Here is an 18,512-nt window from a genome sequence, read left to right as displayed (position 1 = left end):
AAAACCCCATGGGCAAAGGAGCGTGATGGGCAATAGCCCATGGGGTACCAAAGAGTCTGAGATGTCTGTTAAATGATGACTTAGCAGGCACACATGCATCCAAATTATCATTTAAGCCTGTGGCTCTGAAATGCAGCTAGTGATGCATTACTGGAGTGGGTTGCCATGCCCTCCTCCAAGGGATCTTCCAACCCAGGGATCAAACCCAGGTCTCTTGCATTACAGGTGGATTCTTTACCATTTGAGCCACCAAGGAAGCACTCAGTTCAGTTCAATTCAGTTGCTCAGTCATGTCCGAATCTTTGCTACCCCATGGACTGCAGCATGCTTGTCCATCAACAAGTCCTGGAGTTTTCTCAAACTCATGTCCACTGAGTCAGTGATGCCATCCAACCATCTCATCCTCTGTTATCCCCTCCTCTTCCTGCCTTCTACCTTTGCCAGCACCAGGGTCTTTTCATATTAGTCAGCTCTTCAGATCAGGTGGCCAAAGTATTGGAGTTTGAGCTTCAAAATCAGCTCTTCCAATGAATATTCAGGACTGATTTCCTTTAGGATGGACTGGTTGGATCTCCTTGCAGTCCAAGTGACTCTCAAGAGTCTTCTCCAACATCACAGTTCCAAGGCATCAATTCTTTGGTGCTAAACTTTCTTTATAGTCCAACTCTCACATCCATACATGACTACTGGGAAAACCATAGCCTTGACTAGACAGACCTTTGCTGGCAAAGTAATGTCTCTGTTTTTTAATATGCTGTCTAGCTTGGTCATAATTTTCATCCAAGGAGTAAGCATCTTTTAATTTCTTGGCTGTAGTCACCATCTGCAGTGATTTTGGAGCCCAGAAAGATAAAGTCTACCACTGATTCCACTGTTTCCCCATCTATTTGCCATGAAATCATGGGACCGGATGCCATGAACTTTGTTTTCTGAGTGTTGAGCATTAAGCCACCTTTTTCACTCTCCTCTTTCACTTTCATCAAGAGGCTCTTTAGTTCTTCTTCACTTTCTGCCACAAGGAGGGTGTCATCTGCATATCTGATGTTATTGATATTTCTCCCAGGAATCTGGATTCCAGCTTATGCTTCATCCAGCCCAGGGTTTCTCATGATGTACTCTGCATATAAGTTAAATAAGGAGGGTGACAAGATACAGCCTTGACGTACTCCTATTCCTATTTGGAACCAGTCTGTTGTTCCATGTCCAGTTCTAACTGTTGCTTCCTGACCTGCATACAGGTTTCTCAACAGGCAAGTCAAGTGGTCTGGCATTCCCGTCTCTTTCAGAATTTTCCAGTTTGCTGTGATCCACACTGTCAGAGGCTTTGGCATAGTCAGTAGAGCAGAAATAGATGTTTTTCTGGAACCCTCTTGCTTTTTTTTTTTTTTCCCCGCTGGGCTTTGCTTTATTGCACTTCACAGATACTGTGTTTTTTCACAAATAGAAGGTCTGTGGCAAACCTACATGGCCAGATGATGGTTAGCACTCTTTAGCAATAGAGCATTTTTCAATTAAGGTGCGTGCATTTTTTTTTTTTTTTTTTTTTTTTTTGCTTTTGTGATGATCCAGCAGATATTGGCAATTTGATCTCTGGTTCCTCTGCCGTTTCTAAAACCAGCTTGAACATCTGGAAGTTCATGGTTCACGTATTGTTGAAGCCTGGCTTGGAGAATTTTGAGCATTACTTTACTAGTGTGTGAGATGAGTGCAATTGTGCAGTACTTTGAGCATTCTTTGGCATTGCCTTTCTTAAGGATTGGAATGAAAACTGACCTTCTTCAGTCCTGTGGCCACTCAATTTGCTGGCCTACTGAGTGCAACACTTTGACAGCATCATCTTTTAGGATTTGAAGTAGCTCAGCTGGAATTCCATCACCTCCACTAGCTCTGTTCATAGTGATGCTTCCTAAGGCCCACTTGACTTCACATTCCAGGATGTCTGGCTCTAGGTGAGTGAGCACACCAAGGTGGTTATCTGTGTTGTGAAGATCTTTTTTTGTACAATTCTTCTGTGTATTCTCGCCACCTCTTCTTAACATCTTCTGCTTCTGTTAGGTCCATACCATTTCTGTCCTTTATTGAGCCCATCTTTGCAAGAAATATTCCCTTGGTATCTCTGATTTTCTTGAAGTCATCTCTAGTCTTTCCCATTCTATTGTTTCCCTCTGTTTCTGTGCACTGATCATTGAGGAAGACTGCCTTATCTCTCTTTGCTATTCTTTGGAACTCTGCATTCAAATTGGTGTATCTTTCCTTTTCTTGTTTCCTTGTGGCTTCTCTTCTTTTCTCAGCTATTTGTAAGGCCTCCTCAGACAGCTATTTTGCCTTTTTGCATTTCTTTTTCTTGGGGATGGTCTTGATCCCTGTCTTCTGTACAATGTCATGAACCTCCATCCATAGTTCATGAGGCACTCTGTCTGTCAGATCTAGTTCCTTAAATCTATTTCTCACTTCCACTGTATAGTCACAAGGGATTTGACTTAGATCAACAAAAATTTACAACAAAAGTCACTGTTGTAAAACTGATATCACCCAACACATTAATAGAGCTACATAGAAGAAAAATATTATCATGCCGAAGGTGATGAAAAGACGCCTTAAAAACTCAATGCCCATTCTTATTGAAAATACTGGATATAAAAGCACACTTTTTAAACACAATATATTTCAGACCCACAATAAGCCAGCACCACCCGATGAGGAAATACTAGATATACTATATTACTAGAGTCAGGGAAATCCCCATTTTTACCACTGTTACTCATTTTTATCAGTCAACACAGAGAATGAAATTAGAACGGAATACTACTGGTAGGGGTACAATTAAAGAACTAGAATATCCAAAAGAACCAACTAAATATTACTACAACAAGATAATCTAGTAGTTTAGTCAAGTGCAAAACATAAAGAAATCTTTCCTTTATATGTACAAAGAGAAACCAGATAAACGATAAAATGAAAGAAAAGATCTTATCTATAATTTACAAAAAAACAGGCATAAACTGAATAAAGAGTTCAAAACATGTATGAGAAAAACTATGGAACACTTCTGAGAGACACAAAGGTAGATTTCAACAAATGGAAAGACATATCTTGCTTCTGTACTAAAGATTCAGTAGCATAATGATGTCCTTTCTCCCTAAGTTAATTTTACATGGTCCCCAAATAAATACTATATAAATTTTTTTTTTATTTTGTTTGCTACAGCTAGACAACTGGAAAGAAAAAACAAGCAAAAACAAGGGAAAATATGAAGGGAAGAGCAAGAGTATTCCTATGACATATTAAATAATTGCTGCAAAGCCATTATAAGTAAAAGAGTACGAAGTCAAATGTACTGTATCAGTAAGCTAATTTCTTAGCTCTTGTCATTATACTGTGGATATATAAGATGTTAACATTAGGAGAAACTAACTGAAGGGTACATAGGAACTCTCTTATTTTTCTCTTTTATAAGTACAAAGTCATTTAAAAATAAAAAGACTTTAAAAAGCTATGATACTGGCAGATCAACCAAGGGAACACATTTTTTTAAATTCCAGAAGTATATGAAAAGTTAGTCATAGTAAAGGTAGCATCTCAAAGACATGTAAGAAGATGAACTTGAAATAAGCGGCAAGCATATGACCCAGCAATCCCACTTCTGGGCATACACACCGAGGAAACCAGATCTGAAAGAGACACGTGCACCCCAATATTCATCGCAGCACTGTTTATAATAGCCAGGACATGGAAGCAACCTAGATGCCCATCAGCAGACGAACGGATAAGGAAGCTGTGGTCCATATACACCATGGAATATTACTCAGCCATTAAAAAGAATTCATTTGAATCAGTTCTAATGAGATGGATGAAATTGGAGCCCATTATACAGAATGAAGTAAGACAGAGAGATAAAGAACATTACAGCATACTAACACATATATATGGAATTTAGAAAGATGGTAATGATAACCCTATACGCAAAACAGAAAAAGAGACACAGATGTACAGAACAGACTTTTGGACTCTGTGGGAGAAGGCGAGGGTGGGATGTTTCGAGAGAACAGCATCGACACATGTATATTATCTATGGTGAAAGAGATCACCAGCCCAGGTTGCATGCATGAGACAAGTGCTCGGGGCTGGTGCACTGGGAAGACCCAGAGGGATCGGGTGGAGAGGGAGGTGGGAGGGGGGATCGAGATGGGGAACACATGTGTATCCATGGCTGATTCATGTCAATGTATGACAAAACCCACTACAATACTGTAAAGTAATTAGCCTCCAACTAATAAAAATAAATGAAAAATAAATAAATAAATAAGTGGCAAGGGCAGCAGGGCAGCCATGAGGAAGCATAAGACGGCACCTATCTCTCAAACTGCACATTAGGGTAAGTTATAGAAGAAACAGGGGTTCAAGTGCTAACAACATCACATGGCATTTAAATTACAGAAGAGAGTTGTGTTTGTAATTAAAAATACTTAAATGGAACATACCCTCTTCCAAGGAGGCTATTATAGAGCAACGAACATTTTAATTTCAACTTATTTGTGAAAGGGTAAGGCACATGGAAGGCTTGTTGGACCTCTGAAATGATTATGTCTATTACTACAATAGGGTTAATAAATCAAGTTCTTAGGTTATATCAAACAAATGAGACAGGTTTTTACTGGGAAAAAAGCATAACTACTTTTAATTAAACAGGATACATCCATGAAGTGGAATATTACACTGGCATTAAAAATGAGGTTGATGTACAAACAAACAAAAAGAAGAGAGAAAACAAGAGAGTATAGATCACTACGTCTCATACTGTTCATCCTGTTTTAGTAAAAAATAAAAGGGTTGTAAAAAGATAAAAATGTCATTGAGAAAAAGTACACTGACTGCCTCTGGAAAGGTCTCAGCTCTGCTGAGAAGATGCCTTCCTTTTCATTGTATACGTTTTTGTAAAGTTTGAAGATCAGAGCAAAAGGTTAGTTTCTTTAAAAGATTGAATATTAGAGACAGACAAGATCCCAAATATATAAAGTGAACACAGTTTAAAGGTGGGGGGAATTGACTCAAGAAAGAAATAGATAATCTTAATAGTTCTACAACTACTGAAAGCTAGAGGAGTTTAAATGTTTCCCCTTTCCTCTGTCCAACACACACAAAAATACCAGATTCAAATGGCTTTATAAACACCTTCTACCAAACATTTGAGAAATGCATCATTCCAACCTTAACAAAATTAAATTATGTCATAGAAGATAATTAGATACAATTGTATTATGTAATTCATGTGGCATTAAGTGAAAATGCAGAATTATCAAATTATTAATACACAAATATTTATAACTAGATAACATATATTATAAATATTTTGTTAAATTATATAAGTTATGATAGTTGTATAATTTATATAATCTAATAATTATATAAATTTATTAAATGACAGTGATCATAATAATTATGAATTAAAGTTAAATACATACTGTATTTGTAATATGATACTATCTAGCCAACTAGCCTTGTCTTTTTTTAAATGAACTATGTATGTGCACAGAGAAGACTGAAAGATCACTAAAATGTCAAGGGTCTTCCCTGGGTGTAGAAATGATAAAAATCGTGATTTTTCTAAATTTTATAACACTTCTACCAACTAACACACATTATTTCTGTATTTTTTCCTCCAAAAGTTAAGTACCTCTAGTTTGGACACAATTTGAAATCATCACATTTGAAGGAGAAGAAAAGTAAGGGAGCCAAAGGCAGATTCAGGTACATATATAAATTGTGGGGGAGCCTTTCTTAATACAAATTAATTCAAAATTGCTAGTGCTACTGCAAAAGGGCACAGGAACTCCAATTAAAGATTACTATTCACATACATAGAAAACTGAGGCTCGAAGAAATTTCAAGGTTAATTCAGGTCCACCCACAGTGAAGTGGCAAGCCAGTGTTGGTCAAATCCTCATGAGCAGATCATGCTAGACCACCTACCTAGATATACGTACAGTAGGTGCTCTGTATCCTTGCGTTCTCCATTCAACCACTGTGGATTCAACCAGCCACGGGTCAAAAATATACAGAAAAGATCTGGGGAAAGTTCCAAAAGACAAAACTTGCATTTGCCAAGCAGCCTGGCAACTACTTACATAGCACTTACAAGGTTATTATAACAAACCTAGAGACGACTTAAAGTATAATGGGAGGGATATATGTAGACTATATGTAAATACTATACTGTTTTATATTAATAAAAGGGACTTGAGCATCTCTGGGTTTTGATATCCTCCAAGGTCTCAGAACCAACCACTCACAGTTACTAAACGATGACTGTGTTATCTCCCAGAGCAGCTTGTTTCTCCTTCAGAGTCTCATGATTCTTAAAAAGTTACGTGTTCAGTTTGCATTCCCACCAACAGTGTAAGAGGGTTCCCTTTCCTCCACACTCTCTCCAGCACTTATTGCCTGCAGACTCTTGGATAGTACCCATTCTGACTAGCGTGACATGGTACCTCATTGTGGTTTTGATTTGCATTTCTCTGATAATGAGTGATGTTGAGCATCTTTTCATGTGTCTGTTAGCCATCTGTATGTCTTCTTTGGAGAAATGTCTGTTTAGTTCTTTGGCCCATTTATTGATTGGGTCTTTTATTGTTCTGGAACTGAGCTGCAGGAGTTGCTTGTATGTTTTTGAGATTAATTCTTTGCGAGTTGCTTTGTTTGCTATTATTTTCTCTCATTCTGAAGGCTGTCTTTTCACTGTTGGTGGGAATGCAAACTAGTACAGCCACCGTGGAGAACAGTGTGGAGATTCCTTAAAAAACTGGAAATAGAACTGCCATACGACCGAGCAATCCCACTGCTAGGCATACACACCAAGGAAACCAGAATTGAAGGAGACATATGTACTCCAATGTTCATCGCAGCACTGTTTACAATAGCCAGGACATGGAAGCAACCTAGATGTCCATCGGCAGACGAACGGATAAGAAAGCTGTGGTACACATATACAGTGGAATGTTACTCAGCCATTAAAAAGAATGCATTTGAATCAGTTCTAATGAGGTGGATGAAACTGGAGCCTATTTATACAGAGTGAAGATAGAAAAACACCAATACAGTGTACTAACGCATATACATGGAATTTAGAAAGACGGTAACGATGACCCTATCTATATGCGAGACAGCCAAAGAGACACATGTGTGAAGAACAGACTTTTGGACTCTGGGGGAGAAGGCGAGGGTGGGATGATTTGAGAGAATAGCATTGAAACATGTATATTATCATATGTGAAACAGATCACCCGGACAGGCTTGATGCATGAGGCACGGTGCTCAGGGCTGGTGCACTGGGATGACCCAGAGGGATGGGATGGGGAGGGAGGTGGGAGGGGGGTTCAGGATGGGGGACACATGTACACCCATGACTGATTCATGTCAATGTGCTGCAAAACACACTACAACACTGTAAAGTAATTAGCTTCCAATTGAAATAAATTAATTAATTACCAAAAGAAGTTACGTGTTCAGTTATTATCATCCTAGCACCTAGCGCTGCTCAATAAGCATTTATTGAGTGAATCCATTTCTTAAATAATCAGAATAAGTGAAAACAAAAAATCTCAAACAGCTTAGACAGTATCAATAAATTCTCTTGACCCACAACTTTTTATCAATGAGTAACCACAGCTTTCTCTGGAAGATATCTAGAACAAAATCTCTTTAAATGCAAGAGGCATTTCCACATTTTTATGTTCAGTTAGTTAAATAACTAAAAATAAGATAAACAGTTTCGGGTTGTCTTATGGAGTATGGCTAATCTATCAGGCGTCACTATCAAGGTAATCCTTGAAGGTAGGCATATAAGTAAAGGTAAAAGAAATTTAAAAACTGGAATGACTCAAAAATTAACTCTGTCAGAGTTAATTCTGCTTCACTGCTCTTATATGATATTAAAGACGTCAAACATGTATGCCCTGGTGTTGCGGTAGTGAATACGCTATATTACATGGTAAGAAGGACTTGGCAGATGTAACTAAAGTTATTAATTAGCAGACTTTAAAAAAAAGGAGACAAGATTCACTGTCACTCGTTTGGCACTTTCTCTGCATGCCATATGGTAGCCTGCAACCCTAAAGAAGGAACACACTCTAAAGAATGAGCTTACATGGGGAAGATGAGCCCCAGAGCACTGTGACCCTTGCCCTAAAGCTCAGAACAATGGCAAAGTTTGTTTTGGCTCTGTTTGGCTGACATTTATCCAATGCTGGCATTGAAAATATCTGCTTTAGTTAAGACCAGTATGGATGCAATAAAGAACCATGTAGTGACATGAGAAAAAAGATCTTCATAACCCACATAATCACGATGGTGTGATCACTCACCTAGAGCCAGACATCCTGGAGTCCGAAGTCAAACGGGCCTGAGGAAGTCTCACTATGAACAAAGCTAGTGGAGGTGATGGAATTCCAGTTGAGCTGTTCCAAATCCTAAGAGATGATGCTTGCTGTCAAAGTGCAGCACTCAGTATGCCAGCAAATTTGGAAAACTCAGCAGTGGCCACAGGACTGGAAAAGGTCAGTTTTCATTCCAACCCCAAAGAAAGGCAATGCCAAAGAATGCTCAAACGACCACACAATTGCACTCATCTCACACGCTAGTAAAGTAATGCTCAAAATTCTCCAAGCCAGGCTTCAGCAATACGTGAACCGTGAACTTCCAGATGTTCAAGCTGGTTTTAGAAAAGGCAGAGGAACCAGAGATCAAATTGCCAACATCTGCTGGATCACCGAAAAAGCAAGAGAGTCCCAGAAAAACATCTATTTCTGCTTTGTTGACTTGCCAAAGCCTTTGACTGTGTGGATCACAACAAACAGGAAAATTCTGAAAGAGACGGGAATACCAGACCACCTGACCTGCCTGTTGAGAAACCTGTATGCAGGTCAGGAAGCAACAGTTAGAACTGGACATGGAAAAAAACAAAAAACAACAAACAAACAAAAAATGAACTGGACATGGAACAACAGACTGGTTCCAAATAGGAAAAGGAGTATGTCAAAGCTGTACATTGTCACCCTGCTTATTTAACTTATGTGCAGAGTACATCATGAGAAATGCTGGGCTGGAGGAAGCACAAGCTGGAATCAAGACTGCCGGGAGAAATATCAATAACCTCAGATATGCAGATGATACCACCCTTATGACAGAAAGTGAAGAAGAACTAAAGAGTCTCTTGATGAAAGTGAAATAGAGGAGAGTGAAAAAGCTGGCTTAAAGCTCAACATTCAGAAAATGAAGATCATGGCATCCGGTCCCATCACATCATGACAAACAGATGAGGAAACAGTGGCTGACTTTATTTTTCTGGGCTCCAAAGTCACTGCAGATGGTGATGGCAGCCATGAAATTGAAAGACGCTCACTCCTTGGGAGGAAAGTTATGACCAACCTATACAGCATATTAAAAAGCAGAGACATTACTTTGTCAACAAAGGTCCGTCTAGTCAAGGCTATGGTTTTTCCAGTGGTCATGTACGGATGTGAGAGTTGGACTATAAAGCAAGCTGGGCACCGAAGAATTGATGCTTTTGAACTGTGGTACTGGAGGAGACTCGAGGGTCCCTTGGACTGCAAGGAGATCCAACCAGTCCATCCAAAAGGAGATCAGTCCTGGGTGTTCATTGGAAGGACTGATGCTGAAGCTGAAACTCCAATACTTTGGCCACCTGATGTGAAGAGCTGACTCATTTGAAAAGACCCTGATGTTGGGAAAGACTGAGGGCAGGAGGAGAAGGGGACGATGGAGGATGAGATGGTTGGATGGCATCACCAACTCGATGGACATGGGTTTGGATGGACTCTGGGATTTGGGGATGGACAGGAAGGCCTGGTGTGCTGCAGTTCATGGGGTCGCACAGAGTCAGACACGACCGAGTGACTGAACTGAGCTGAACTGAGAGACCTGAGAAAGTTACCTTGTAACTTGTAAGGAATAACTCTTACAACCACAGTCAAACTCCTACGATTCAAGTAGGCCAATTCCAGAGCACTATGGTCCTGGACATTTTGACATGGACTTTCCTTGAGAATGGAGGTCACTTCCGTCTTGTTTTTATGTGGCTTTTGGATTAAAATCTTTGCTTGCTCAGCAATACACATCAGTGCCTAGTACTGTGCTGGTTGTATAGTACACTCTCAATAAAGGAGGGGGAGGGTGGCCCTGAGTGGGCCCAATGTAATTACATGAACCCGTAAATGCGGGGCTTCCCTGGTGGCTCAGTAGTCAAGAACTCGCCTGCCAATGTAGGAGATGCAGGTTTGATCCCTGTGTGGGGAAGATGCCCTGGAGAAGGAAATGGCAAGCCACTTCAGTAGCCTTGCCTGGGAAATCCCACAGACAGAGGAGCCTGATGGGCTACAGTCTATGGGGTTGCAAAGTCAAACACAACTTATCGACTAAACAACAATTCTCAGGCTTCGAAATTAAATTAGAATAAATTTCAAATCCCTTACCTTTGCTTACAAGACTGTATAACCTACCTCCTGCTTCCATTCCCACCCTCTTCCCCCACCTCCCCCGTTCTTTCCTCTCTCTAATGCCTTTGCACTGTCTGTCTTTCAGTTCGAGAACTCTGCTCCCAAATCTTCAAATGACTGCTCCACTGTTATCGTTCAGCTTTGGCATAAATGTCACATCTTCAAAGAGATCTTCCGTCGCCATCAAATCAACACTGGTACTGTCCTTAAACCTTCTATCATATACACTGTTTTCTCCTCAAAACATTTAACATCTAAAAGGCTCTAGGCATCTATCTGTTTATTTAATTTTGTCTCCCTCATTATCATTCCCAAACTAGAACATAAATTTCATGAGGATAGGGACCTGGATTCTCATGCACTGCTGTTGCCTTCACACCTACAACAGTGTTTGGGGCACAGCAGACATCCAATAACACTGCTGAATGTATGAATGTAGATGATACAAAGAGGAGTAAGATATCAACTTACAAATGTGCACAAGAAAAGTTTTAATACGAGGTAACATCTGTACCAAAGGATGAGAGATTTGATAATTTCTGGCTAGGCAATCAAGAATGAGTTCAGAGAGAAAGTAGCAAGAGAAGTAGCCTTTAAAGATATTTAGGAATTTTAGGGCAGTTTTACATTTTGTCTGGTAGGCTAAAAACTTTAGACATCTTCTTATAGGCAATGAAAAATACAGACATTTCAAATAAGGAAGGATACATGATTATGGCAAGATTTACAAAAGTTAATAGAACCAGTTGATATTTCTTACTTTAGAGAAGAAATAACCAAGCATTATATGCATATACTACTAATTTATAGTTAAACCTAATGACCAAAGACTTTTTCAACTGAAAAACATAACAACAGGAAAAAGAAACACAAAATTTTACATTCTATAATAAACTTAATTGTTTTAATTAGTCTTATTTTGACAATTTTGACAGCATACTTACTAATTTATGTTTTTAATAAGACAAAGAACTAAAAAATCACCTCTGACAATCATTTTACCAAATTAACAAATATTCAACTATCTCCTCGTTAGTAAAGGAAATGTTTTTTCTAAATTCTTAATGTGCTCTAATCTGATAAAATTCCACTTTCTGGTCATCCAATGTTTTAAGCAATCTTTCGTCTGGGGAAAAAAAAAATCAAATTCTGATTAATTTTTTTTAATAAATGCTTAAAGCAGAATTTTATGTCTCCCCATGTGTCTTTTTAAAATCATGTCTTGTTGTCTTGTTTAATGTTTTCAGCTTTGATCTTTACTAAAAACCTAAAACAGCTATAACACTGCTCCCAAAGGTACAATTTACAATACAAACTTAGAAACCCTCCTCCATAAAGATGAGATGTCAACACTAAAGAGTTCAGGGACTTAAATTACCAAAACAGCACCAAATGTTTATGGTATCACTGTGAATTCAAGAAAAAGGAGCACACAGAATGAGTTTTTAAAAAATAGCCTTTTTCCCAAAACACAATTAAAACTACCATCACCTTAACATTTAAAATACTTAGATCACTTGGCCAATCATTTTTTCAGTTTATAGCACACAAAAGAGCCCTGGAAATACATTTGATTTGATAAGAAAAAGTCCAATTTTTAAATTGACATTAAAGACAAAATCTACTGTATATGCAAGAATAAATTTATGGCGTAACAATGATGTTTATTTCTTAGAACCTCAAACCAAATACTTGGGTCAAGACTTTTATTCTTACACGGTATCCTCAAGTTCTTACCTTGGATGAGAAAACAATGACCTTTTCAATACCCGATATACTGAAGATAGCATTGCCTAATTCTATACTACCATTTCCTGCTTTTTTTAATGTCGTCCCTCCCTCCTGCTTTATGCTGAATTTTAGCAGGTAAGGCAATGTATAGCCTATAAAATTATTTCATTTCTGAGTATCTGAAGATAAATGTTTTCTATTACAGGGTAAACAATCCAAATTTATTCTTAAGTAAAATGACAAAACCAAATCTACCTGGCATTACTGGATTGTGTCAATCAAATCAGAAACCTCTGGGTCACTTGCACTACTCAGAGTAGATCTAATACACAGATTCATTTTAGGGATTGAGAGAATGAATCACAGTAAGAGTTCAACATGAACACTTAACACTATAAAAGTGAAAGAGAGAAAGGGAAATCAAGGCAAACTAACAAATTTAATTCCTTCTTTCAATATAGATAAATATTTTTAAAACTGAAACTTATATTTACTTCATAAATCTTTAAAAAAACTTTCTTTGCCAAGTCCCGTAAGATCGGTAGAATTGTAGTGCTTCTACACTGCTTCTCTTCTATTAAAATAGAAAAAGCAGCACTGCTTCTATCAAAGATCAATACCCTAACGTGGGCATGGAGTCCAACTACTCCTGTCTTTGCAAGAAAACCACTGACTAACCTCTCTCTCTCCCGTATAGTCAGTTTCTCCTCTTCTACTGAACCACTATCATGAACAAATGTGCTCTATTATTACACATCTTAAGAAATTCCTCAGGACTTCCCGATAGCTCAGATGGTAAAGAATCTGACTGCAATGCAGGAGACCTGGTTTCGATCTCTGGGCCAGGAAATTCCTCTCCTGACCTCAGCTCCCCTTCACCTCCCCCACCCCACCAATTAGATATGACCATTTCTTTGTTCTACTCACAGCAAAACTTCTTCATCTAGTGGCCTTCATTTCCTATCTCTATTTTCTCACCTTTAATTTACTCTTTAACCCACCCTAATCCTAAACAATCTCCTGAAACTCAATTGTCAAGGTCACTAATGAATACCCAGCGGCCTAATTCCGTTGCCTCATCTTAGTACAGTAACCTCTTCAGGAACATTAGACCAAGCAGACCACTCTCTTCTACTTGAAGTAGATGTCTTCTCTTGTCCTCTACTTGTTCTTCTGGCTTTCCTCCTCCCTCTGATTTCCTCTATTGGTTTGTTTTGTCTCTTCAGGCGTCTTCTAAAACATGAGTACCTGAGGACTTGTACCAGGACTGCTTTCTCTCCTGTTTTCTCACCTACTCCCAAGGCTTTAACGTCAATAACCTCAGACATGCAGATGACACCACCCTTATGGCAGAAAGTGAGGAAGAACTAAAGAGCCTCTTGATGAAAGTGAAAAAGTTGGCTTAAAGCTCAACATTCAGAAAACTAAGATCATGGCATCTGGTCCCATCACTTCATGGCAAATAGATGGGGGAGCAGTGGAAACAGTGGCTGACTTTATTTTGGGGGGCTCCAAAATCACTGCAGATGGTGATTGCAGCCATGAAATTAAAAGACGCTTGCCCCTTGGAAGGAAAGTTATGGCCAACCTAGACAGCCTATTAAAAAGAAGACATTATTTTGCCAACAAAGGTCCGCGTAGTCAAGGCTATGGTTTTTCCAGTGGTCATGTATGGATGTGAGAGTCGGACTATAAAGCAAGCTGAGCGCCGAAAAATTGATGCTTTTGAACTGTGGTGCTGGAGAAGACTCCTGAAGAGCCCCTTGGACTGCAAGGAGATCCAACCAGGTCATCCTAAAGGAGATCAGCCCTGGCTGTTCATTGGCAGGACTGATGCTGAAGCTGAAACTCCAGTACTTTGGCCACCTCATGCAAAGAGTTGACTCATTGGAAAAGACCCTGATGCTGGGAGGGATTGGGGGCAGGGGGAGAAGGGGAAGACAGAGGATGGGATGGTTGGATGGCATCACTGACTCGATGGACATGGGTTTGGGTGGACTCCAGGAGTTGGCGATGGACAGGGAGGCCTGGCGTGCTGCAGTTCATGGGGTCGCAAAGAGTCGGACACGACTGAATGACTGAACTGAACTGAATGATGTTAAATCTCGAATTTAAATCCTAACCCTCTTCTGTGAATATCCAACTATCTATCTGATATTTCACTTGGATACATTTAAAATAAACAGATACCGGATTCACAAATTTCCTGGCCCTCTCCCTATGAGACTTAAATCTTCAAATACCTACTCCTCTGAAGATTTCTGTCACAAAGAATACAGGGACAATTTTTTTTTCTTCCCTTACAGGGGCAGCCTTGCTCTTCCACACTATTACAGCAGCCTGAGTATGTATGTGCTAAGTCACTTCAGTCGCGTCTGACTCTTTCGACCCTATGGACAGTAACCCACCAGGCTCCTCTGTCCATTGGATTCTCCAGGCAAGAATGCTGGAGTGGGTTGCCATGTCCTCCTCCAGGGGATCTTCCCAACCCAGGGATTGAACCCACGTATCTTACATATCCTGCCCTGGCAGGTGGGTTCTTTACCACTCACACCACCTTATTTTGTGAAGAGTATAGTCAGAATTCATTATTTTCTGAATAAAAATGCCCTATATACAGTGAGGGTTCTGAATGACACCTGGATCCAATGGCTAGATTAAAGCAGTAACATCAATAGATAAGGCAGGCAAGGTCTCAGCACCACATTAAAGCTCGAGGATGTATTCTACAATTTCTAAGAGGAAGCCAGAATACTAATTCTTTAGATATTCCCAGATTACGTGAATGTTGTTCTTATCAGGCATCAAATACAACAAAAAATAAATCACTGTGAAAACGTTGGCAATCAAACAGGCATTTTCCTGAGCAATGCATAATAGAAAAGTATGCAGCACCCTAAAAGCATTACTTTTTTGAATAAATTCACCTTGAGATTACCAAAAGCACCAGCTCTAAGATCGCTGATCCAATGCTTATTTAAATGGGGAGTGGCACCAGAGCCACTTTCAAAGACTATCCTTAAAAATCTTTAAATTCTGATATGCAAGCTTTAGCACAGTGTTCGCCTATGCTGAACAGAGCTGACCTGAGTGACCAGTGGCTTCCCAGTGGCTCAGCGGTGAAGAATCCACCTGCCAATGCAGGAGACGCAGGAGACTCGAATTCGGTCCCTGGGTCAGAAGATCCCCTGGAAGAGGACATGGCAACCCACTCCAGTATTCTTGCCTGGAGAATCCCAAGAGCAAAGGAGCCTGCTGGGCTACTGTTCACAGGGTCACAAAGAATTGAACATGACTAAGCACACATGAGTGACCAATAAAACATTGCAGAAGCGTGTGACTTCTGAGGCTACGTCACTGTAAGACACTGTGGCTTCTACCCTGGTCCCTTGGATTGCTTACTGTGGAGCCAGCCTCTGGGTTATCAGGACACTCAGGCCACTCAGGTAACCTTATGGAAAGGTCAACATTTGGGTCCCAGGATGGCCTTTCCATAAGGTTACCTGAGTGTCCTTACAATGACTACCAACTTGCCAGCCAGATGAGTGAGTGAATGACCCCGGAAGCCGATCCTCTAGCCCTACTCAGCACTTGTTGCTCATGTAGGCAGAGAATAAGCAAAATACACAGATTCTTTCACCTTACTGTAATCCATAACAGAAATTCCTCCTAACCACCCCCTTGAATAACTAGCAAATGAGCCATCCTTGTCAGAATTTCCCCAATTATCTTAACCACGGGACCACTTCTGTTAAAGCCCAAACCAGTAGGATTTCGAAACTGAAGGACTGGCTAATCAGACTGAAGCAGAAAGCTGTTTATCCTCTTCCAGTATCTGCTTTGTAACTTTTGAAGTAAAAAAAAAAACTGTTCTGGAGCTTGAATGAGAGTTATCATTATGATTTAAAATGCATGTTCTAGAATGCTACCTTGTGATGAAGACACAAATTAGAGTTTACTACAGTAGTGTATATATTTGCCCACCTAACAAGCTGAATTTGCAAAATTTGGGTTTCTGTGGACTACAGTGTGAAAAGCTAATCAACAAACTGGTCACAGTGATTACACTGTTACCTGTGTTAATCACACAGTGATTGCTTCTGTGGAGGGGACATGTGTAACTAAGAGACAGGGATGAAACGTCAAAGTGTGAGTCGTTCAGTTGTGTCTGATTCTGTGACCCCCATGGACTATAGCCCACCAGACTCCTCTGTGCAGGAAATTCTCCAGACAAGAATACTGGAGTGGGTTGCCATTCCTTTTCCAGCGTGTCTTCCCAACCCAGGAACTGAAGCAGGGTCTCCTGCATTGCAGGCAGGTTCTTTTCCGTCTAAGCCACCAGGGAAGAGACAGGGACAGCATATTTATTTTCATTTCGTTTTCTCTTGCAGGTTTTGATATGTATACTGCACGCCGGTAATATCTGCTCAAGAATATAAATCTTTAAGTCTCTTCCTGACAAAACTACATTTTTTAACGTTTAAAATAAGAGAAACCTAAAACAACTTCAGTACTTATTCAAAATCATGCTCATTACTTTTTAAATTCAACCAAGTAAGACATTATCTCAGTATCTTATTAGTGCCTACATTTGAAGCAAGTTACATGTTACAATGCTAGAAACACCCAAGATGATATGACAAGAAACAATCAGGCTTTGATAACATAAAAGCAGAATATGATTTTTTAAAACCACGTGTGTAGATCAGCCTTAGAAAACAATAAAAAGAAAACTGGTGTTGTTATATCAATCCCAGACAAACTAGACCTTCATGCAAAATGCACTTTCAGAATAAAAGTGGAATACTTCGTAACAGTAAGTCACTAAGCAGATATAACTATTACACATTTCTATCCAAATACTAGGCTTCCCTGATGGCTCAGCAGGGGAAGAATCTGCATGAGACACAGGAGATGTGGGTTCAATCCCTGGGTCGAGAAGATCCCCTGGAGAAGGAAATGGCAACCCACTCCAGTATTCTTGCCTAAAAAATCCCAAGGACAGGGGAGTTCGGAGGGCTACAGTCTAAAGGGTTGCAAAGTGTCAGACATGACTGAGCAACCAAGCACAGTGTATATATATGTTCATCTACTAGCAATGTCTCAAATAAATAAAGCAAAAGCTGAGAGAATACAAGGGGAAATATCTACAGTGGTAAACGGGATATTTTAATACACTCTTGTCTGTGTAATTGATACAAGAAAACAAAAGGTCACTTATGACCCTGAAGATTTGAAATACGGGATTAACCAGCAAGATCCAATGTAAATATATTAGAACACCACATTCAATAGCTATAGGGAAAAAATAATATACTGGGGCCACAGTGCAGATCTCAAATGTTAAAGGTCTGAAATCACAGACCTTTGAAACACTGAGATTGTTCTCTGATGACATTGCTATGTTGTTAAGAGTTCTCTGATGACATATCTTATGTTGTTAGAAATAAAAGACATTTGAAAACAACTAGAAAATCTCCATGTGTTCAGAAATCGAGAAATATAATACATTCAACTTATCCAAGTGTTAAAGTAGATACCAGTGAAAATTAGAAACCATTTTAAAGTGAATTATAAAAGTACTATATATTAAAATTTGAGTAATGTTGCTAGCTGAAACAGTACTTAGAGGGAAATGCTCAGCCTTAAATGCATATATTTAAAAGGGAGAAATGCTGAAAAGTAGTGATCTACAAGAAGTTAGCAAAAGAACAAAAAAGTAAATCCCAAAAAGTAGAAGGAAGGAAATAAAGAGCGGAAATCAATGCAATAGAGAACAAATATGTAATAAAAAGAAAAGGAATCAGCAAGATTCAAAATTTGGTTCCTTTGAATGACTACTAAATTCCCAGGGAGACTGAATGAGGAAAAACAGAAGGTAGTTTTAGCCTATAACAGATAACAATAAGATAATTCTTTACTGCAACCATTAAACGGATACTAATATTTATTATAAATCATTTTATGCTAGTAAATTTTAAAAGTTTAGATGAAAAGGACAACTTCTTAGGGGGAAAACTACCAAAATAATCAACAGAAAATCTGAGAAGGTTAAAAATTAAAAATCAAAGGAGTAATTAAAAATCTTTCCACAAAGAAAATTACCAGCCCAGATGGCTTCTCGGCCAGATTCTCACAGAAATTTAATGGAACAATTCAGTCCTACTTAAACTTTTTCAGAATAGAAAATGAGGGTCAGCTCATTTTATAAGGCTAGTATGAGATAACCGCTGATTTCAAATCCTGACAAGGACAATATAGGCCACCTCA

Source organism: Muntiacus reevesi, unplaced genomic scaffold, assembly GCF_963930625.1.
Source record: "Muntiacus reevesi unplaced genomic scaffold, mMunRee1.1 SCAFFOLD_50, whole genome shotgun sequence".
In the NCBI taxonomy this organism is placed as follows: domain Eukaryota; kingdom Metazoa; phylum Chordata; class Mammalia; order Artiodactyla; family Cervidae; genus Muntiacus; species Muntiacus reevesi.
Note: the sequence above shows the minus strand (reverse complement) of the source record.